We start from the raw sequence: 22,698 nt of genomic DNA, 5'->3' as shown, positions 1-22,698 counted from the left end.
CTCTCTTGATTCCAGGGGTTTGTCCTGCTGCTTGGTACCATACCAGGAATATTTGGAGGTGTGTCCTGTTAACATCAGTGAACCGGTGCAGCGGACGCCAAAAGTTATTTTTTTTCAGGAGGGGGTAGATGAGTGGAAGTCTATTGTTTCAGAAGCACTAGGCACACACCTGGAGGATGTTTTCACATTGTCCCCATTAAAAAGATAATATTGGAAGGAATAGTTTAAAATATTGAATTTTTCAAAACAGCATAAAAATATAGATTACAAGTAAATTATGTATATTGTCAGGAAATGAAATACGGACTATTAATGATAAAACAATGTACACAGACAAGAATATAAGGATGCAGCTAGTTATATATTAGTAAGTAATGTATTTATACAAAATGTCCACTAGATGGCACAAGTACTCTGATATAGGTAGTTGAAATGCCAGCAAATCACTATGACGTCTTCAGATGTGGCTGATCACGGGGTCTCGGTTCCCCTCAGCTGCCTGCAGCAGCAGCAGCAGCTTGGAGAGCAGGGATGCGCACGTAGTGAAACTAAAGGGGACCTAGCTAATCCCTGACTCACCTGTCGTCTTAACAGTAAGTGGTTTTCACTGATAGTTAATTACTGCATGTTTCTCAGTTATGTGCCCCTTGTAAACAATGTGCTTCTCTTATTTTGGAGTTCTTGATGTTGATGGAGCCCGGAATCCTTGACCCTTGTACATCAAGTATAGGTTGGTTCTGTAATGTCACAAAATATTAAGATACAATAATCCAGCACCTCCTGCTTGCTTCATAGCAATATCATGCAGCTAATTGAGGTAATTGAAGCCTTGCGTGTTATGCTTCTGACAAATTGAGAATAAAAGAAATTGACAGGTCAATTTTATGGTATTACTTCAGTATTATATTGTGAATGGCATTTAATCGTGGCCAAATTTATTCAGCAAACAGTGGTCATTATTTTAAAAACATGGCCATTTCTCACTACTACACGTTAACTTATAGTCAATTCTGCCGATTACATGAAAGTTTGATTTTTACTCACTGACACCTATTCACAGTGGTTTCCTTGTGGTTTGACCTGGTGTTTTTCTGACATGTTCCCTTGTAAGCATCTTGTGTTCATCTGCAACTGCAGAATGTTGTTACCTGCTATAGCATGTAATAGAGATTTACTGTGCCTAGTTGTCATCTATTGCTAGGCAAACAGATTTGTACTATTTGTAGTAAGAATAATATTTATATATTTTGTGTATTATACAAGTACATGATTGAAGTATGTTTTTCCTGTTTGTAGCCATTAAAGTTATCTTAAAGTATGCTTGTTATGCAAAACATACAATTTTCCCCCATATAACTTATGCTATATGGCAAAATACATATTTTTTCATGGGTCAGATATTGTTTAGGGCACTGCTACTTCTATTATTATTATTTTAGACTTTTTAAGTTAAATGTTTGATGAAAAGGAGTTTGTGTCATAAAACTGTGCACTAGGGTTATTGTACATGAAAGCCAGAAGCAGAGTTGTGTCCAATTTATTCCGGTCACTACCACAGAAGACACTACGTAGAGCATGGGGTCTGGTGCAGTTTAGAGTTTGGTAGAGGTGTCTGTAAAGAAAACGTTGAATCCAGACAAGTGAGCAGAAGGATAGTTAAGCAAATCCGAAGTCAGGGCTGGCAACGAATGTTCATAAGCAATAGACAAATCCATGGGTAAGGCGGTAATCCAGAGAGAAGTCTACATACACCGTCTAAAGTCAGCAACAATAATCCAGGTAGCTGAAGTAATTAGAAGTAACATAAACGCCAGGAGACACCCAGGGAATGATTTCCAAGCATGAAATGAAGAGGTCAACAGAGTTATTATAGTCCCACCAAATTATATAATTTATGGTCAATCAGTTGGGTCCAGCTGGTTAAAGAAGTGTTGATAAATCATTGCTTGGGCATCGGTGAAGAAGGGTAAAGCTTGCGGCTTTCTGTAGCTGAGGGCCACTGCCCCAAGTCAGGTGCCTTTCCCTGGCACACTGCAGGATGAGGTAAGTGTTTTCTTGATCCCCTTCCTTAGGACACTGTCAGGATTGGATTGATTGGTTTAGTTTGGTGAAATATCCTCAGATGCTTCTAGCACAGGATCTGTAGGTGGTGGATTGCAGTAAAGATATGGGGTGGATCTATATGGTATCAAAAGTAACATATAGGAAGACTTGATGAATTGGAAGAGATACAGTCAGTTTCAACTTGTTTGCAATAGTTTACCTGACTTTCGATAGTAAATTGCCCCAAAAACTTAGGACCGAAATTCATGGGAGAATATGAAAGGTGTACAGTAGGTTTGCTGAAAGAGTTAAATTCAGGGGTCTTAATTCTTTCTTCAGTTTTTAGCACAGTTATGGGGTTCCATGATCATCTGTTGAAGAGTGAGAACATTCTTTATTAGAAATGTGAAGTTATCTTTCACAGTAGGAAGTGCATTTTCTTTGGCCAATCCTGGCATCATAACTGGGTGAAACCTTGGCAAAAAAAAAAGGGAGGCTGAGCTTTGGTTAAGTGTATAGCGTTTTTGGTTGTAAATTCAACAAGAGGAAGCACAGACACCAAATTGTCTAGTAAGTGGGAAGAAAACCATTTCAGTCTGCTCATTGATCTGTGGGTGATAAGCAGCTGACAGTGACAATTTAATGTGAACATTTAAACAAAGAGTCCTCCAGCTTGCATGTAAACTAATCTATCAGGTAAAATTACATTTTCGTGAGGTGACTCATAGCTATAGAAATGGTATTACAGCTTTGGCCCAGCCAGGCCCACTATGACATCGCACCACCACAACTGATTTTATAATACGTTTTTGTGGTAACCTATGACTGATAAGCAACCTAAAGTATGCCCACTCAGGATTATTTTCTCTACCATAAAACTGCCCATGTTGTCACTAGGGACATTCAGCGGTTCATTTAATGGTGATGGAAGGAATATGGTAACTTTAAGTCAAATATGTTTTGGGAAGTGATAATTAGACTATTTTCATAATTGTTTTTTAAAAGGTCAGCAGTTTTGTAATTTTGAAAAGTATGTTTCCCTCCTTAGACAAAGGCAACAGAGAATTTAGCATTTCCTAACCATTGCCTATATTAAGCTTTTAAGATAGGCGCTTGACTTATTAATGGGTGAAAAATCCAGTTTCTGACGAGATTGCTGTATTTGACCACAATCAGGAATCTGGAGATTTTGCGGTGACACATGGCTAGACGGAAACCATGGCTAGCCAGTTTTGTGCCACCTGACAAATAAAATTGCACCCACCCTGTAATCAGTGAAACTATAGGCCGGTATTCAATAAAAATGTGTCATGAAATGTAAAACAGGAGAAGATGAATATGTTTTAACCAGCCATGTGTTTTAATTTTTTTGAGATGGAATTGTTTTTGAGAACAGGACCTGTTAGGGTGTAGAATTGCTAAAAAACAATTGTTTAGCGATACTAAAATAATGTATTTTTTGAACTACACACAGATGCGAAAGTCTGTTTGTGACACCACCTTTAGAAATAGTCATCAGTTGTAGACTCGAACAATAATTCAGATTTGCCAAGGCAGATTCAGAAATTATATTTCCAAACTATATATTGCTAGGTACTAAAATGTTAAAGAACATTTTATGGGCTGATCCAGAGTGAGTACTACACTGAGTGGGTTTCTTATGTGAGATTGCTCTGCACATGCCCAGACTTGTATGATTCTGCCACTTGCACTAGCCAGCAAGCAGAAGGCGGAACGTTGGCGTTCTAACATAGAACGGTCAGTGGCAATAGCAGATGAGGATCTCCAGCATTAATGAATTGCTTGTGATTAGCTGATTGCGACTGCACTGCTGAAGCCTACTGTAAACAAGTATTTACCTGGGCCATGAATTAATCACAGCAGTCACAGAACAGTGGACCCAGGTGTCAGAGGCTACACTTCCTCACTTACCCTGTCGTCCTATAAAAGAGGAGGGTCACCTAGGACTTTCTTGCTATTTACATTCGTCCCTTTTGCTTCAGATTTCCTATAGCATATTATATCCAATCTAATCTCTTCTTCATTCACGTCACTGGACAGATGCAGCAGGACGAGACTTCTTACTCTTTCCTGCCTGGAGTGTTCCATCCAACTGAGTCGGCCCAGTCATTGAAAATATAAATCTCTTGCAGCTGAATCTTGACGACAATGGGATATCATAGGATGCCACCAATACTATGTTTTCAGTTGGATATCCCTTTTCACTGATAGACATATTGCTTAAACATGAACATACAGGTCTGACAGCTGATTTACATTGCCATAAATGTACTATTTGCTACCTCTAATCAGTTTCTTCCACAATTACTTGCACTCCTAACTAGGTTTTCATCTAAAAACACCATATTACTTTATTAAAAGCAAAATGAACTCTTGACACTAGTATGCTGTGTCTGACACTTGTAAGCATATCTTAATAATGTCTCAAGTGCCTGACAGTGTAATATTTGAGAACAAAGTTTGAGAGTGCTTAGCAACAGAGTATGGGCAGGCTAGTCAGTAGTCTGAGGAGGTTGGCAAGTTTTGACTAAAATGCAATAGTGCATACACAACATGCTTTTACCAGAAGTTTGGCAAAGGTTTGAGTTATTTAAATCTTTTTATGTATCTTTTCTTAAAGGATTCGCAGTGCATATTATACCTCTACAAATGAGTGAAAAGAAAATTGTGTACAAATGAGTGAAAGGAAAATTGTCCTGGTCTTATTTATTTGGATTTGATTGACTTTATTAAAACTGCAATAGAAGTTTTATATATTTTTATATTTTAAAGCTGAACCCCATAGCATATTTTCACCTATCTACATATTTCTATATGTAATGGATTAAGACCCATGAGCATTTTGTTACTTTTGTCTCTATTCTTTTTTGTTTTCCACTGCTTTTCGCTGTTTTTTTTCTGCTTTGTTTTTTCCCTCAGATTAAATTTAAAACTAACAGCAAAGTAAATGCAGAAATTTTATGCGTGTCACAAAAGAACAAATACATTATGATAAACACTCCCGTGTATACAGATACTTAAAAGAGACCACTATTAAATGTATATAGTCTACTATATAAATGCTTAGTGGCGTGTGTGGAAAAAAAAAACAAGCTGCAGCGCTACCTGCTGGGCAGAGTTATACACTGACCTATATATTTCTTGAAGGAGAAGTGACAGTTGGGAGTGGTTGGTGGTTGCCGGGGGTGACATTGGGGAGTTTTTAACACCTTAAGTAGCTTGATGAAGGATGTGGCGATGAAGATGAAGGATGAGGTGATGGAGAAAAATGATGAGGTGGTGACATGTGGACAAAACCACATTAAAAAAGGGCGCTTGCGTCGGGAAGTAACGCTCTTCCCCTGAGGAGGCCTGGGCTAGGCCCAAATGCATGACAAGAACCTTTTTAACACCTTAAGTAGCTTGATTTGACTAGAATGCATGAGTATCATGCACGGGTTAACTTGTATAGTATAAAAAAATAACATTTGAGGCTTTCCATATTTATACACCATTATATAATATTTTTGTATCTTCAATTATCTGCTTTTGTGTTATAGTATACTATATGTTTTTCCTAGTGAAGCATAGCTCCAGCTTTAGTAAATGAAAGGTGTATTGATTTTTTATATATCATGTCTGGCCAGGCAAGTAATATGTGTTGCCTATCTTCAGAACATGTTAATGTTCTCTTATGAGAATTCCATTTAATTGTTTGGCTTCTTGAGTGGAGATAAATCTCCAATTTTCCAGCACCTGCAATAAATGATATGTGATACATATATATTTCACATACACGATGAATAGAATCATCCTTCTGAAATTGATAAGTAAATGTTTACTTAATCATAAACATATTGACTTTAATATGTCCAAGACTCTTTTTTTCTGGTGTTTAATGTAATAATTTTCAAGGGCAGGAACCCATAAATGAGTTTTTAAGAAGCTGTGGTGGTAATGAAGATTGTTCAAATACATCAAAACATGTTTGTTCATTTGCATCAGTCCGTGCCCAAGAAAATCTTAGAATCCAATCTCCCTAACACCAGCACACAGACATGCAGACATATTACAGCAATTTAGTCAGAAGACATTTACCTGACTAGTTCGTTTTTGGAACATACTAGAGCACTTGGAGGAAACCCAGGCAAACTGATGTGAATGGACATATATTCTGTGTACAATTCTGCAGAATATGATGGTGCTATATAAATTAAAGGATAATAATATTTTTGTGTATATATATATATATATATATATATATATATTTATTTATAGGTATATATTGTGATATTGTGCCATAAGTGTATGTTCTCCCCGCTCCGGGTGCTTCGGTTTCCTCCTACATTCCAAAAACATACTAGTAGGTTAACTGGCTGCTATCAAATTGACCATAGTCTCTCTCTCTCTCTCTCTCTCTCTCTCTCTCTCTCTCTCTCTCTCTGTAAGCTCCAATGGGGAAGGGACTGATGTGAGTGAGTTCTCTGTACAGCGCTGAGGAATTAGTAGCGCTATATAAATGGCTGGTGATGATAAGTGCTGGGAAAGTTGTCAAAGGCAGACATACTGTATATCTCACAGGCTTCTGTCATGTACGTTTTACAGTCCCAGGGAAATACTTTATGTGTGGAAAGGAGCTTCTCAAAGTTGTCTTCAGCTATAGGAAAAGCTGATAAGAGTCCCTGGGGTTATGTATGGAGAAAGAAGGGTGGGTTCCATTCATAATACCCATTTCCGGTTCTTCTAAATTTCCTGTGTCAGTGTTGGATAATCAGGAATTGTACCTACGTGGTTCTGGCAAAAGGCTGCAAAGATGCTCATTCATTCTCTCATTACCTGGGGAGGTGGTCAAGATGGCTCCTGATAAATACTGCAATTTATGATCTGTAAGTTCTGTTGTTTTGTATATGTGTGGGGCACTAGGCCCTCACTTTAGAGTGGAAGTGACTGTGTATTAGTTAGAAGCCAAACGGCAAGGATTTAGTTTGTTTTGCCTTATTTTCATGCTAGTGAGTAAAACTAGCTGAAGCTATTGAAAACAAAGCACTGGTGTGATTTACCTGGCTGAAGTGAGTAAAGTGCTGCTCTCTAACCCCAGAAGATGATACTACTAACCCAATCTTATGACATATATATATATATATATATATATATATATAATGTGCAAGTAAATTGTTGGGTAGCAGTAGCTTATACTGTAATTTACACCAGGATCTCAGCAAAGACTCTTTCTTCTGTCATATAAACATTAAAGTTCATATAAATTGTATTATTGTTAATTATTAAATGGAGGATTCTTCTTTTATGTATATATAAAAGAAAAAGTTTGTTGGCGAATATCTTCGACACCCCTGCACCGATTGGGATGGAACCGACGTGAGGTGGTCCAGTTGGATCCTGGCTAGATTTTAGTGTGGTTAGGGTCCCAGACGACTTCCCTTTGGTGTATGGTGGGCAGAACTTTGACCCGGGGTGCCTGTTCTGAGCCTTCGTCTGGATGGATTTGGACAAAAACTTCACTGACTGTTACGACTCTTCCTGTGTTTTGTATTTGGCAGCAGTACCTTGTTCCACCAGAGGTGCTGCTGTTCTGTCCTAGACTCTTCTGCATGCCTGAAGGAGTTAATCTCCTTACCTGAGACCTAATTGGAACTGCACCTGTCACACTCCTTTAAAGACCTGCCTCAAGCTGTGCTCTGTGCAGTTCATCCCGTTTGCCATGTTATGAATCCCAGTGTATTTACTAATAGCAACAAAAATGTAAAGCAAAGTGTCTTTATTAAAGTAAATACACAAACAAAAGATCCACAGGTTTGAACAGGTTTCCTAAAGAGACTGTATAGTAACAATGGCAGGTGCTGATAAAATAAATTTTACCCCAGTCCAAAAGGCACAAGGCAGTCCAGGAGAGCAGACAGAGTCCAGGGATCAAGCAGTGATCAGACAATAAATCCAAATAGCCAGGTTGAGATGAGGCAAAAAAACGAGGTCCAGAAGTCAGGCAAAAAGATCAGGGCAACAGGCAAAACAGCATGGTCCACAGTACAGGTAAATGATTCGGGGTCTCAGGCAAGCAGGCAAGGTCCAAAAAACAGGCAGGGGTCATACACAGAAGGTCAGTCCAGCAGGTATACAACAAATGAACAGGAGCAGGAGTAGCAGCCAGGAACAAACGGGATTAACTGCACAGAGCACAGCTTGAGGCAGATCTTTAAAGGAGTGTGACAGGTGCAGTTCCAATTAGGTCTCAGGTAAGGAGATTAACTCCTTCAGGCATGCAGAAGAGTCTAGGACAGAACAGCAGCACCTCTGGTGGAACAAGGTACTGCTGCCAAATACAAAACACAGGAAGAGTCGTAACACTGGGGAGGTGGTCAAGATGGCTCCTGATAAATACTGCAATTTATGATCTGTAAGTTCTGTTGTTTTGTATACGTAACATATACATTGGTAACATTGGATCTCAGAAGACATACTACGCGGTTGAGATCTCGGTCAGACTGCCCTTTGGGGTGCACTGGGCAGTACTTTCACCCAGGGAGCATATTGTAGGCCTTCCACTGGATGGATTGTTTGTTTGTCTGTCCAGTTATGCATTCGGACACCTCTGCACTGATTGGGATGAAACCAACATGAAGTGGTTCAGTTGAATCCTGGCCAAGTTTTAGGGGGGGTTAGGGTCCCGGTCAGACCTCCCGTTGGTGTACACTGGGCAGAACTTTGGCCCAGGCAGCCTGTCCTGGGCCTTCCACTGGATGGATTTGGATGACATTTAAAGCTAAAAACAAAAACAACACTGGGCAACCACCTCATGGGTGTGTTGGAAGAGCTGCTAAGCTGCTAATTATTTTTAAAATGTAGACCGTTACTTCCAACTCATTGATAACTTAATAACTTTAAGATTTAAACCAGGCAATGCCGGGTACTTCAGCTAGTATACTGTTATAATGTACAGTATGTCACGTTTTGTTAGTAAATATCAATGCATCTTCCCCACCATCTCTCCTCAGACCTCCCGTCCATCATCCTAGGTGACTTTAACATCCCCCATTGACAACCCACAGTGGTCATGGGAAATTCAGATTAAGATTAATTATTAGATTTGTGTAGAGTATCTTGCGTGAAATAGCTCTGTACATGCTCAGAAACAGACCTTATGCAAATTAAAGTGGAATGGGGCAGACTAAGGTAGACTATGTACAGTAAGGGTGTCGCAAAACAGTTGAGGCCAATTCCTGCGTTTGTCGTAAGTGCGCTTGTTTTCAGACTTATCAGTTGCACCCACAACAGGGCTGGTGTAAATGCTGACTGATAGTGATGATTGTCACGCCAATCTCTTTGATTTAAAAAGGACACGTATCCGCGCCACTAGTTAGCACAGAACATATGTATGCAAGTATGGTAGATTATAAAAACGCAATGCATATATAGTACGCATTGGAAACATCTGTAAGTATGTAATTATTGTAATATATATATATATATATATATATATATATATATATATATATATATATATATATGTATACATATATATATACAAATTATTTATTATTATTTGAAATCTAACATTTATGTAATAGATTATGCTGATAACTGTTGTTATTTTATTTCATAATCAAAATAGTTTTTTATGCTTTCTGATGTGACTTTTTATTATACATACGCATGTATAATATACTGCAGCCTGTTTTGTGTGTGCAGGGCCGGATTTACCACTAGGCAACCTAGGCAATTGCCTAGGTCCCCAGAGGGCCCTCCCAGGGCTGGCGGTGAGACCACCCTTTAAAAATAGGCTGCTGCTTATGGGCCACTGCTATGTGCTTGCCCCCCAGGGCTAAAATCTGCCAGCCAGCCCCTGAATAGGGGTATATGTTATGATAAAAAACTATAGTGCTATGAATTTTTTCAGGGAGGGGGCCCCAAACTAGTATCTTGCCTAGGGCCCCATGAGGTCTAAATCCGGCTCTGTGTGTGTGTACGTACTTGCACCCAGATTAAAATGTGCCTGGAGGTACACTTGGAGGTATATTTACTAAACTGCAGGTTTGAAAAAGTGGAGATGTTGCCTTTAGCAGCCAATCAGATTCTAGCTGTCATTTTGTAGAATGCACTAAATGATAACTAGAATCTGATTGGTTGCTATAGGCAGCATCTCTACTTTTTCAAACCCACAGTTTAGTAAATCTAGCCCTTGGATTTGAATACTTTTGGAACCACTCTCAAGTTTCGTGCTCTTTTTTTTTTTTTATTATTTTTTTTTTTATTATTATTATTATTATTCTTGGGTCTTTAATCGGGGTTTCTCCTTATACCACAAAAAATAGTAAATTGGACATGTTCTAACTCTCATGTTGAAGCAGTTTGGAGTGTTTTATTAGCAGATGGGAATCTCTGCTTAGAGATGATAACAGAATAGCTTAATGAACAGATGCCTGCACACTAGAAACAAGGGCCCAGGCTTCATTTGCATACAAATAACACATCATCATGTTAAACAACATAATTACACATTTTATGAAGTTATAAAGTAAAGAAATATATATTTCCCAGACATTTGCATAACAGTTGATCATGATGGGCAACTTCTTGTATTTATCATTTGAAATTATTCTTTTTTACTCTATGGAGTTGTGTTATTGTGAATTTTATGAGAGACTGTATCTGCCATTGGTTACTTTACATTCTGTATTATATTTATGTGTGGAAGAAATATAAAATAAACCGCTAGACACCTTTGAAGATTTGCTTTTAATCAAAAAGAGCTTGCATTATATTTCTCTAAATCATATCTGTAACAAAATAATATTTTCTTAGCCCTTAGTGGCTTTTAATCACACTTAACTGGATTCACACTCCTTTCTTCTTCACCTTTAGAGACAACAAATTAGGAACAAGGTTGTAAAATGAGATCCTTCAAAACCCACTTGTTGTGGGTCCATTGAAGTTCCCTCACCCAAATAGCAGTGAGCAAGGAGAGTTATCAAGTAAACATAATAGCTTGTTCTTCAGTGACAGGCAGCATGATAGAGGCGGCAGCCTTCAAAGGGTCTGCACAGAGGAGGCGGGAGAGCACAGTGCACTCCCTCCACCCGCAGGTATGCCCCGTGACCTCCCTGCACTGTGTAGAGGAGGTCACATGACACGGAGGTTGACTTCGACAGCTCCGATAAGATCGGGAGCAGCCAGTTGGGGGGCTGCAGGTGAAGCTTCAGTGGGCTGCTGACGGCCTGCGGGCCGCTGTTGTAGGCACTCACTCCTATTAAAAAATGTTGTGTTATATTTTGCTATACTAATGTTAATGTTTGATATTAGTGAATAAAGTTTATTATTTTATGAAATTATTTTAGTTATCCATTTTTCAGATTAGCGGTCTACTTCTATCTTGTGTATATCATTTTTCAGTTGCTTAAGCTATTATGTCAGCATGAGCCCAACATTAACACATGTGAGGGTCACAAATGCTCAGATCTGCCAAATTAAAATATGATTGGATTTAATCAGGCCAGCCTGAATCCATGTCAGCTGTTGACCACATTTGTGTGTGAGGGCATAAGCCAACCAGAATGAATAGGTTCATTACAATACAGTTGTTTAGGATGGTTTGTGTACACACTTGGCCTCTGTGTGTGTGTGTGTGTGTGTGTGTGTGTGTGTGTGTGTATGTGTGTGTGTGTGGCAAATTAGCCAGAGATCATATTCATTGCATTGTCTAACTGTAAGAGCATGAAGTTGTGTTGTGACAATAGATTTGTAATTATGACCCTATGATTGTATCAAATTATTTAAAAAAAACAAAAAACCTATTTTTTAACCATAGTTGGAGTTGGCACAAAACCTCAGATTACCTTTTGTTAATTTTATGTTGGCAGTGAACGCAATCCATGTCTGCATGAGTAAACAAGCTGACTTCTGCATCAGTTCAACTCCCGGAGAAGATTAATTGTCTATACTTGAAAATGTTCTGTGCAATCAGAGCATGAAATATGAGAAAACCATTGCCTCCTTTCAAATAGATTTTATTAAATTAAGAAATATAACTAGAATATGTGGAACAAGGTGATACTGTGATACAAGATGGATATATTAGACTGTAGTGGAAGAAAATTCATGATTTAATAATTTTCTCATTCCTTCTTAGACATTATCAAATTATTATTCTACAAAAATGATGCTGCTATGCTCCCAATACGCTACCAACTCATGTTACACTATGGCACGAGATATGTCATATTCCATGTTAAAATTACAATTCTTCAAATACTTTGATTAAAGTTTTTGGCTTCTCATTGTTGGAGTCAGAGTTTATATATTTATTTGTTGTTACAGAAGCTTGCTTAAAACAAGTGTCACAAGCTATACCAAACAAATCAGACAATGAAGTAGGAAGGAGCTAGGGATGCAGATGAAGGCTCAAATGGCCTTTTGCAGCCGGTTACCCATCACAGGTGTAGGGGCTCTCAGAGATGATGTCACAGGGATGTTGTTGTGTGCGTAGGCGAGCGGCATTGAACCAGTGTTGGGGAGCTCTATCTAACCGTTCCATTCCAGGGGCTTTCAGGAACAGCACATATTGTTGATGGAAGAGTCGGGAGCATTCACCCCTGGGTAATTAAGGGCAACTGTATATGTTTTGTATATAATCAGGGAATGGGTATTGGGTAAATGGGTATATAGCAAGTTGTAAAAATCAATTTTCTTCACACCTTAAAGTTTATACAGTAATGCTTAAATAGGAGAAAGTCCTATTAGTCACTATTTAAAGTATTTTGCTGGAGATAACTGCAGTTGTCACCCAATCAAAACTCTTATGACATTATAATTAGAGTTCAGTGAAGTTGCTACAAAATTTAGTGTAAAGCAAGTTTCAAGGCAGAACAGGCCATTTTGCAGTGACTTGGACATCCAATGATACAATCATATTCTACTTTTGCTTCACCATCCTGTGAAATGTCATTCCTCAATGTATTTTGTAAATTTGTATTTTGCGGAATTTGTAGTCTATTAATAGAGCTAGATAAACGAGAGTCACATCGTTTTTCTGTGCAGTTGTCACGAGCCGCGGCGGGTCCGGGCACCGCCGCGACTTGCTCTCTGCTCTGGCCCAGCGTCCCAGTCATCGACATGATGACCGGGACGTCACTTCCGTTGCCAATGCAACGGTCGGGACGCTCTCTCACTAAAGCGCCGCGTCCCGGCATCCAGGGCAGCCGGGCGGGCATGCAAATTAGGTAATTAGCTTTAGCCTCAGGGGGCTAGTTATCCTTGCTGTGCCCCAATCATTTCATTGGTCACTACTAGTATATTAGGCAGGAAGCGGAAAGCCTCCCCAGGGCCGCCATCAGGGGGGTACGCGGGGTACTGTTGTACCGGGCCCGGGCTCACCAGGGGGCCCGGTACAACAACTCAGCAAAGACTTACCTGGGGCCCGCCGCTGGTCTCCGCTATTCTGTCTTCACCATGACAGCCAGGCACCAGGATCCGATCGCAGGGGTGGAGGAATCATTCCCCCTGCGATCATGTGATCTGTCACAGGCATGGGGGGTGGCACGGGGGCCCGTACTGGGCCCGATTTTTTCTGAAGGCGGCCCTGAGCATCCCTGCCGGTTATAGTCCCTGCTTCCTAGCATACTCCTCCTGCTGTGTTGCTGCTCCTGTTATCTATATTACTGTTGCCAACCCCTTACCTGGATAGTGACGGTGTTAATTTGCCTGTGACCCTGACCCCTTGCCCGGATACTGACAGTGTGGATTTGCCTGTGACCCTGACCCCTTGCCTGGATACTGACGCTGTTGATTTGCCTGTGACCCTGACCCCTTGCTCGGATACTGACGCTACTGATTTGCCTGTGACCCTGAAACCTTTTCCGGGATCCTCACTCCACCTCTTTGTTAAACACCTTTACGTTCTCAGGTAATCAGCTCCTACTACTAGAGAACAAGACCTGGGGGCATCAGAGTACATGTGAGAGCGTCTAGCTCTACTGGAAAGGCGGCTGCTATAGGTGAAGACCTCTGAAGCGGTTTTAGGAGTTGATACCTGGGGCGTGAGCCTTAACAGTAGTTTTCAAAATTTGGCGGCCAAATGATGACATAGGTGACTATTCTGCAAAACGGTTTGGAAATTTCGCTCATCTCTATACTCAGAATGATCAGTTCGTGAAAAAATCAGTACCAAACCTTGCCTAGATAAACATAAGTGTATCTTAGCATAGTTTAAAGCCATATACTAGTAATAGAAACTATTTTTTACAAATTTTGATGTTTGTAACACCTATTTAGCTACTGTATGTGAATCATGTGTTTTTAGTATAAACACAAGCTTGTGGTTTCCATGTTATTGAGGAAACTAGGCTCTTTAGTGCTGGGGCTGGTTGAGTACATGCAGCCTATTTATTAAATTTGGTATTTTCAGTAGTGCATTGTACATAGGAACTGCTTTGTCTCATTAAAAGTATAGGATGAGACCTGATCTCCACCACCTCTGTGCTGGTGCACAATTAAGGACCTTGTACCAAGTGAAAATGACTATGCATATTTCAGGGGTGTTCCTTGCCATGCATTGCCATTCTTACTTCACAAAAGGTCACAAGTAACATAGAAGCATAGAATTTGATGGCAGATAAGAACTACGTGGCCCATCTAGTCTGCCCATTTTTTAACTTATGGTAACCTCAAAACCTATTTGATCCTTGGTTCTTTGTAAGGATATCCTTATGTTTATCCCAAACATGTTTCAATTGCTCTACTGTATTAGTCTCTTCCACCTCTGATGGGAGGCTATTCCACTTATCCACTGCCCTTTCTATGCAGTAATTTTTCCTCATATTTCCTCTGAACCTACGTCCATCCAGTTTCAGGGCATGTACTTATGTTCTAATACTTCTCTTTCTTTGAAGAATATTTCCCTCCTGTATTTTGTTAAAACCCTTGATATATTTCAAAGTTTCGTTCATGTTCCCCCTTTCCCTTCTTTGCTCTACACTGTACATACTAAGATCCTTTACTCTTTATGAGTAAGTTTTGTGCTGTAGGCCATGCACCATTCTAGTTGCCCTTCTTTGTACAGTCATACAGTAATGTATTTATATCCTTCTGGAGATATGGTCTCCATAATGGCCATACCATTGTTCTTTCTGCTACTGATTTCTCTCACTATGCAACAAAGCATCTGACTATTCGTTCTCATTGCTTTGTTACATTGCTTACCTGCCTCTCTGCCTCAGTAGTTTCCATTATAGTGTCGTTAATTCGTTTTTTAGCCTTTGGGTTCTCAAAACCTAAGTTCATGATTTTGCATTTTTAGCATTAAACTGTAGTTGCCACACTCTTGACCATTCCTCTAGTCTACCTAGATTATCCATCATTTGTTTTACCCCTCCAAATGTGTGTGTACCCTGTTGCATATGTTTGTGTCTTCTGCAAAAAGACATACTTTCCCTTCAATATCATTTGCAATGTCACCAATAAAGATAACTGGTAACCTTTCCTTCATGTGAATGCCCTCCATATACTAGAAAGTTCTGTTTTCTATCCTGCAACCAAGATCTTATCCAGTCAATCATCTTAGAATCCACTCCCAAGCTTTCAAGTTTATTTAACAGTCTGCGAGGTGGGACAGTGTCAAAAGCCTTACTAAAATCTAGATAAGCTACATCTATGCCCCCCCCCCCCCTTGATCTATTACTTTAGTTACTCAGTAATAAAAGGCAATAAGATTTGTTTGACATGATCTACCCCCCAGTAAATCCATGCTGCTTGGGATCCTGTAAGTTACTGGACTTGAGATATTCTACAACTCTTTATTTTAAGAGTGTTTCCATCAATTTTCCTACTACTGATGTTAGGCTCACTAGTTGGAAGTAGCTTGCCTCTTCCTTGCTTCCACTTTTGTGCAGTGGGACTACATTTGCTCTCTCCAGTCCTCTGGAATTACTCCTGCAGCTAGAGACTGGTTGAATAATTCTGTTTATGGTGTTATCAGCATCCCTTTAAGCTCTTTTAGTATCCTTGGATGTATTCCATCTGGCTTCATTGATTTATCTACTTTCAGTTTTGAGAGTTCTGTAAATGTACCTCATTTTTAGGAATATACTTGCACCTTAACTGTGGCCCCTTCCCATCTCTTTCTGTAGTGAACTTTCTCAATTGTCAGGCTGCATGTCCCCTTATCCATGTACTCAACCAGCCCCAGTGCTAGACAACATGGACAGGTTTCCACTATAACACAGAGACTGCAAGCTTGGTGTCCACCAGCATATCAATCGCAAAGCCTGGGTAAGTCTATTCACCATGTACAGCAGCTGTACGCCTATTGGTATCTCGGAATGACAATAGCAGAGCCATCCAAGGATGCTTTATTATGTGCTTAAAACATTTTTTCCTGTTGTGTTTTTTTTTAAATAAAGTAATTTTGTGTCTATATATTTCTTACCCCTTAACTATATTATTTTATTTTTACGAATCTGGAAACAGCTTTTCACTTTCCTTGCAAATGATCGCCTGATCTGCATTCATCTGGCTTACATTTACCCTACATGTACAGCTTGGAACAAGGCCCAGTTTATTTTGCTCACAGACACCCCCATACATTCTGCCGAAGGGCTTCATTCCAATTATTGAGGAAGTGGAATGTGACAAATGCAGCCCACCTATGGCAGACTAGTGTGACTCCATAAGGGATTTACTCTATGCTAGTATGTGAATGGTTGAGGAATTTCGTATTTCAAGTCACAGACTTATACAGTATGTGTTAAGTGTGAAATGCAGATATGCAATGAGTTTTCCAGGCACCAGTCCTGAGTTGTAATGAAAGAGGTTAGTCTGACTGCTAGATCCACCAAAAATATAGATTGGTAACCGCTACTAAATCAAGAGATTCTGAGTACTAGATTATACCCAATTAAGGATTTGCAAGGGCTCCGTTTGGGGGCAGTAGGCTCAGGGAAAAAAAAAACCTGAAACTGCCATAGAGGCAGAAGGTGTGAGCTTCACACTTCTATATTCCATAGTGAAGAGCAGAGATTAAAATGCCGGGTCACCCTCTCGAGACTGCCACTCTGCTCCTAGAAGACCAGAGTCCCCTTCCAGCACAGTGAAGCCCCGTTTGCACCTCTGAGCATGAGCTGGACCCGTGCATGCTCAGAAGAGACTCCAGCTCTGTTCAGTATCATCGGCCCCTTCCCCAAATTTTGCTGTTGCTGATGATACACTGTTCCATTCCTGGTTAAGTATAAAGGAAATCTGGTTCAAATCTTTATTCTTACCTATATTAGTCCATCAATTCAAGTAAAGCAATAAATTCTCCTGTAAAATAGCCATTGTCCATTTTGTGGTACCACAGTAATAGCAAATAACATTCACTCTTTGGAAACATGGGAATTGTGTAAGATAATTTTAATCCATGAGATCCAGTTGTCACCATGATACAACTCTTGAGTTGTATCTTTCAAATGACAAAAATCTCTAATATAATATGGGAAAATGTTTTAAGTAAAAGATTATTCAAAGTTTTATTTATTTTGTATATTTACACTGAACATTATCTTTTGGCAAAGGTGGACAGGTAAGATATGTTTCGACAATTTTTATCATGCTTGCAAGATTTTTATATTTAGTGAATACTACAAAAAGGGCAGTAGGAGGGTCCCACTGCTGCCGGTCATTGGGCTATTAATCTCTAGGTGTGGGGGCTGTCCCTAGAGGACAGGGTCCAATTCTGAGTAGACAGTAGACTCTGGCTTTTAGAAAATGTAAGGGAGAGGATTTTTCTTTTTACTTGATTTCTGAATGCTTACCTTTTAGTATATTGTGCGGTTTACAAACCACAGGTTAGTAAATCTCGCCCCTAGAGTCAGACAAAATTAATTTACACTAACAATTTTAAAATACACATTTTTTTTTAGTTATGACTACTGTATGACTTCATTGTGCCTAATTAATCTGTTTTATAGCTTGAGCTCATAGGGATGAAGCTATGTGTTCAGGTGATATATGCTGCTTTATCGCACTAGTGACTGTCCAGTGATGCCATGTCATATACTGTTTTTTATATTATACTAAATGCTGGAATGTAATGTAACTTGTTCGCTGCTTTGTACTTACATACATTTAAATTGAAGACCAAGTAGCAGATTTTATCAACGTTGGCCTGAAAGTCAAGATTCCATCAGTGTTCATAGATAAGTTACATTAGCAATAACAATAATTCATTTACAGTGTAATACTATTGTCTGTAGTTGAATGTTTTAGATCAATACACAGCTTCCTGACTGGCAATTAGTCTTCTAATAGCTCTCAATGTGCAGTTAATGGATGGGAACAAAGTTTGCTAAACAAACACTATTAATGTATATTAGACTCATATAAAAAGGAAGTGTCACCTCTGTAACCTTTTTTGTTTCACTGATTTTATTATTTTAAATCCTCCCCATATGATTTATCTAACGGAATTATAAAGAAATATATGCCTCTCAACATTTATCCAGACAAAATTGGGACAAAATAAGCCTGAGCCCTCAGCTTACAAAACTATGCCCTTACTGCATACAAACGCCGTTACAATCCATCCACGTACACCCACTTTCCGTATATAACACCAAACTGTCCTGAATTTGGAAGTAAATTATGATTCGCAGGACGCAAAAGGGGTGGGACTTAAAAGTGGGTGGGGTTGTAAACATTTCCCCATTTGTAGGTGGAGTTTGTTAGGAACAGGGGTAGGGCTTATTTTTTCCCAATTTCGTGATTCTAAATGGTGAGATGTATGCTTTCTGCAATTTCCTCTAAGGTCCCCCTGTTTCAAAATCCACAGATTTAGAGTGTCCTGCTGAAATCGGGACAATTTAAAGGTTATATATATACATACATACATACATACATGCATAGAAAAAACAGGCACTACCATTCAAGTAACTGCCAAGGTGCTCATCCAGGAAAACAAGTTGTGCAATCCATAATAAATATGTCAACAAAGGAAGTCACTCATTGGTCTTTACAGCTTAAGTTTTAAAAATGTCACAAGAGAGGCAATAAGCTGAATGCTCTTAAAATCGTGTGTGTGTGTGTGTGTGTGTGTGTGTGTGTCTGTCATGAACTGCAGTGTTCAGCCAATAAGATCCATAGGGAGAGTCCATAGTTTTCTCTATATATTCTCGTGGCAGACAGGGTCTCTTGGTTTCCTGCATCGTATACTTCCCTCCTACCCGTTTTAGTCATAGCCATGCTTTATATTGTGCACTAACTTTTCTTCCCTCACAGAGGAGGCACAGTAGGTAGGAGAGCATCGCAGTCAGTGACTAGTAACCACACGGTGTTACCTATAATTGCTGGGGTCGCTGCCCCTTCCGAAGTATCATGACTCTTGGTCCTTTTGTGTGGAGGACCCCTTGGCATGCTTTGACTGGGTGCGCCAATGTCAAGTTCAGGAGTGGTGTAGTCACCCTGTTAGCGGACTTTAACTCCAGTCAGTCATAAAGGATTTATTCCTGGGACCAGGGGTAATGGTCTGACCATTCACTGTTTGGCTTTGCATTTAGATTGCTGACTGCCCTGCTCTAGCCACCACCATTTAGTTTACGTCCATGTGATTATTACATTGTAAATACAGTAATAAGGAAAGAACATCTAAAGGTGGTTGAGTGCATGAAAGAGAGACGTCTACACTATGAAGTTTAAAGAAACTACTTACCTTTTAGTTGGATACCAGTATGTGACATTTGGGAGAGAAGTTCTCCTTTCTCTCCTTGCATTATTTCCCTTCTCAATGGCTAGCATAAGCACTTTAAATCATTATCAAACATTTGTTTAGAGACTAGTAGGGTGGGAGAGAGAGGAGAGATGCAGATAAAAGAAGGATGTCTCAGAACCATTTGTAGCTGCCTGCTGGGTGTATACCACAGAAATCTCTTAATCCAAAGCGAAAACATAAAACAATTTTTTTCACCTTATCTTTCCTGTAGACACTCAAATACAGAAATTGAGATTACTATATCTTTAAGTACAGTCTGTAGCACAAAAAAAAAAATCGCACTCCTGTTTACCCCAGAGAGGCTCCATGGTTAGTAGCATGCTAATTATGACCAATACTGTCCCTCTGCTCCACAGCAGTGCACTACACCATTGGGAACTACTGGCATTGAGCAGGGATCTGGATGGGAAGAGATAGCTTCGCTGTATGCTATAAACTATGGTTATCCCACACCTTTCCCCCCTCCCTGAGCGAACTGAGGGGATGGAGGGGATTATTTTTCTTTTACAGGCTTTGAATAGTCTGTTCTAACCACAATGGGATCTGTCACAGAGGTGATTGGTCCTATTTAAAAACAGTTACTAAGGAGAATTGTTATTTGATAGCCCTGAAAATCGACTGAAACCGTTAATAAAACAAAATTGAAAACACGAGCTACTGTGCTTCATGCCTCTAGCTAGAAGGCTTATTGATGTTCTATTGATAGAATTTAATTTCATTACGTTACAGAGTTTATTATATAACAGTTACTGGATGGTTTTATGCATATTAAATGTGATATCACTATTTACTTTATTTCTGGTTGGTTTATTTCTAAAACGCATCAATTGCAGCAGCCTAAACTGGACTTACCAGGCATCCGTATCTTCTTTTCAGATTTGGCTGAAAATGTTAATATAAAAAAACTGAACACTAAGGCTAGGTACACACTGGCCCGATTATTGCACGAAAAACCTCCAGTCGTCCGACCATTTGGTCAGCTATCGTGTGAGTGTGTATAGTGACACGAAGATCTAAAGTTGTCCCAAAGTGCCGATCATCGTTTCTTTTGCTTGGTCGTACTGTTTAATATTTTCCGACCAATCACCAACCGATCATGTAGTGTGTATGCAGTGCACATGACTATCGGCCAATAGTGGATTACAGATTGACAGTTCTCATTCACTTGTCTGTCTGCTGCTGATTTTGACCCACTGTCTTTATCATGGTCTACGGTCTCTGTTATCTGTCTGCAGCTGTCAGTATCAGCGGAGACACCAGTGGTACGGACTGCGCCCCCCTCTCTCCTCCTCTTTCCTGGGCCAAAGAGACTGCTGTTAATGATGTGGGCTGCACCCTCTTCTCGTCCCGGCCATCGCTTGTCCTCTTAACCCTCTGTGCGCTTCCCATCCTCTGGGACGGGTGAGTGAAAACTTGAATGCACTGCAGTCCTCTGGAGAGCATTAGTGAGGGCACACAGTGTTAAGTACGGAGAAGTTATGCAGACAGATCCCGGACAGGTTGAATGTAGGGGAGTGGGAGGGTGACCCAGCTATTGTGCTGTGTGTGTAAAGCTGAGAGTGTCAAGTCTGTCCCGGAGCAATGAGCAGTGAAAGTGACAGGTTCAGCTGATAGTTATGACAGATGATGAGCACAGATCTGCAGCAGATAATCGGCTATAGCAGTGGTTCCCAAACTTTCTCAGTTCGAGGCACCCTTAGGGTCACCATAATTTTTCCAAGGCACCCCTAAGCCAAAATAATTACCGGGTAGTCCCGTTTTTTAAGTAGTTGGGTCAAAATGACATGAGATGTATTTAGACCCCTTCACCATCACATTGTGCCCCTTCATCATATCATTACGCCCCTTCACCATATCACTCTGTATTCCCTTTGCCATCTCACACTCTGTGGCCCCCTCTTCGCCATCTCACACACTTTGTCCCCCTCTTCGTCAGCTCACACACTGTGTCACCCTCTTCACCAGCTCACACACCCCCTCCCCTCCTTCAGCGTCTCTCTCTGTGTCTCCCTCCCCTCTTTCAGCATCTCTCTCTGTCTGTCCCCCTCCCCTCCTTCTGCGTCTCTCTCTGTCTGTCCCCCTCCCCTCCTTCAGCGTCTCTCTCTGTCTGTCCCCCTCCCCTCCTTCAGAGACCTCTCTCTGTGTCCCTCTCCCCTCTTTCAGCATCTCTCTCTGTGTGTCCCCCTTCTCTCCTTCAGCGTCTCTCTGTGTGTCCCCCTTCCCTCCTTCAGCGTCTCTCTCTGGCTGTCCCCCTCCTCTCCTTCTGCGTCTCTCTCTGTCTGTCCCCCTCCCCTCCTTCAGCGTCTCTCTCTCTCTCTGTGTCCCCCTCCTCTCCTTCAGCGTCTCTCTCTGTGTCCTCCTCCCCTCTTTCAGTGTCTCTCTCTGTGTGTCTCCCTCCTCTCCTTCAGTGTCTCTCTCTGTCTGTTCCCCTTCCCTCCTTCAGCATCTCTCTCTGTCTGTCCCCCTCCCCTCCTTCAGTGTCTCTCTCTGTCTGTCCCCCTCCCCTCCTTCACTCTCCATTCCTTCACTTACCTTATTCCTCATGTTCTGCTGTTTTCTTTCCTCTCTGCTGCTCACTGACACTGTCGGACGTGATGACGTCACGCCCGATCGGTAAGTTTTTCTTTTTCTTTTCTCTATTCCCAGGGCGATCGCGGCACCCCTGTGACAGCGCCACGGCACCCCAGGGAGCCGCGGCGCACACTTTGGGAACTGCTGGGCTATAGTGTGTACACATATATCGGCATGCTGATCGGGCCTTTTTTTTTGTCTGTCCTTACTAAATCGTTAATCATTACCATTTCCTGTAGTACCTAGCCTAAACAAATGCAAATAATGGATTAGGCAACACACACAGCTATTCTATTCTTCTAAATGAATTGTTAAGACAATTTACACTGCATACA

At 40.5% G+C, this 22,698-nt stretch overlaps 1 protein-coding gene across 7 annotated transcripts in view; it reads left to right on the top strand.

Moving 5' to 3' along the window:
• The first annotated feature begins 478 nt into the window (after positions 1-478).
• SYTL5 (synaptotagmin like 5) overlaps positions 479-22,698 on the top strand; it is a 138,214-nt gene continuing 115,994 nt past the window's right edge. For 3 of the 7 annotated variants that reach the window (XM_075196446.1, XM_075196445.1, XM_075196438.1), the window contains exon 1: positions 480-593. The gene's annotated coding sequence lies outside the window, so the exon portion shown is untranslated. Of the gene's footprint in view, positions 594-21,174; positions 21,194-22,698 lie in introns of those variants that run through there. The other 4 variants (XM_075196444.1, XM_075196447.1, XM_075196448.1 and 1 more) reach the window with 4 other exon arrangements.

The sequence above is a fragment of the Mixophyes fleayi genome, chromosome 2 (genome assembly GCF_038048845.1).
Source record: "Mixophyes fleayi isolate aMixFle1 chromosome 2, aMixFle1.hap1, whole genome shotgun sequence".
Taxonomy (NCBI): domain Eukaryota; kingdom Metazoa; phylum Chordata; class Amphibia; order Anura; family Limnodynastidae; genus Mixophyes; species Mixophyes fleayi.
This window is presented reverse-complemented; position numbering and strand designations above follow the sequence as displayed.